The sequence below is a fragment of the Humulus lupulus genome, chromosome X (assembly GCF_963169125.1).
Source record: "Humulus lupulus chromosome X, drHumLupu1.1, whole genome shotgun sequence".
NCBI lineage: Eukaryota > Viridiplantae > Streptophyta > Magnoliopsida > Rosales > Cannabaceae > Humulus > Humulus lupulus.
Window position 1 is genome coordinate 212,039,609 of NC_084802.1, and position 2,003 is coordinate 212,041,611.

Below are 2,003 nucleotides of genomic sequence, written 5' to 3' on the forward strand. Positions count from 1 at the left end.
TATTAATCACAAATATAAATATTTTTAGTTATAAAATTAGTTATGTAAACCATTGTTACAAAAATAAAATAAAAATTAGCAACGAATTGTTTTGTAAATATTGTCTTAAAAAATGTAAAACTTGTTTACAAATCTGTAAAACTTAGTTATATATTAGTAAATATTATTTACAAAAATATTTTTATGTAACTGGTTTACGCATTCGTAACACATGTTTGCGAATTTGTAACAGCTATTAACAAAAAAAGTTGTATTTCACTGCTACTCCGTATTTACACTTTTGCCCCTCCGTGTTTTTCATAAAAATTCTGTATTTTTGTAATCTACCGTATTTTTCATATATTTTTTAAATGTTAATGTATTTTTGTGAATTTCCCTTTATTATTTGGGTTTGTAATTTTACCAAACGTTGATTCTTAGCAAATATGAAATGAGTCATTTAATAAGAGTGTTGCGCAGTACCCTATGATTAGTTAGCGATACAATATAATACTTATTAAATTGAAATAAGTAAGACTCGATATTAGCAACAATAATGGTATACCACCTACTTGTAATGTTGGACAGCCGTAATGCTCCTTATCGAGGCTGATTAAATAAATATGTTATTTTCTATAAATATATGTTTGATAGAAATTTAGCAAACTATTAAATGTTTGCTTTTTTCTTCTTAAGAATATTAATATATTTTTAGGTTTTGCTTGATGAGGCTATTACTCTTATCTTTTTTAATTTTGAGTAGCTTCTTGATCTTGATTTCAATATTTACTATATATATATATATATAAAAATGGATTGTCTCACTATTCTTCTTAAGAATAATGCTACGAACATATATAGTATTGTTGACGCGGTTTTTTGCCAACAGTGAATCAAGAAAATAACAATGTTGAATTAGTGCTTGATGGTAAACCGAAGTAAGAAAATTACTCTCAAGAACACTGATCTTTTTACGTGGTTCAGTGGTTAAAATCCACCTAGTCCACGAGTCTATATTATTACTGTTTTGCTCTCTCTATTTTGACAGAGTCTCGGTATCTCAGAATAATCATCCCATTTTCCTGCCCAATATTCTCAACGTTGGAGATACGGAAAGATTTTATTATTGTAATAAATGTTATGTCATAAATGTTAGTAGATGAAGCAATGCCCAGATCCTATTATATGAAATAACTAATGTTTTTATCCTTTTGAAATAATTAAATACCTGATTGAAGATCTTTGAGAAAACTTGGAATTTCTGAAAAAGATTCACTGTCCCCTTCTACTATCACAAGGTGTTTTAGCAATGGTAACCCATTCTATTAATAAACTTATAAAATATTATACAATAGAAGAGAAAGCTATGTTTGATGGTTTTCAAGACTTAGAGGTTTCCTTGGGTTTAGAGAATAAGATTTAAAAAGAAAAGAAGTGAGTCTACAAGCCAGACTCCTTAGCTTATTTATACCGAAATAAAAAGTTATCCTCTATTATTTTATTAAAGTGAGGATAAGATGATAAGGTTAAGCATTTTTGGGATTTTGTTTTGTCTGAAAAGATATGATGCGTAGCACATGGGCGGCTACCTTTGGTCTATGTGAAAAGAGCATCTTATCTTTAAATCAGACTTTAAATCATAGTGCTTCCCATAGTAGGGTCCTCAAGTCCAAGTCGGTTGATGGAGTCTTCTGCATCATATGTCCCATCAAATTGACTATTCCACTCCTCCATTTTCTCGTCGACAGCTTTATTGATAAGAAGTTGTATGTCTTTAGTGGACATGGTTACTTGATTGTCGGTAGGTGGAGTGTTCTGTTGCCGCTGATGTCGAAAGGCATCCACTTGAAGCTTAAGACTGTTAATTTTGTCCCAGCAGGCTTCATTTTCTTCTTTTAATTTTTTGTTTACTAAGTCTTTTTCTATTATTGTTTTATTATAATAAATACAATTGGGGCAATTTAATTCAGCTACTTTTTCTTTCCCCTTATCTTTTGTCTCATCATAATAATTGAGACTCCAAT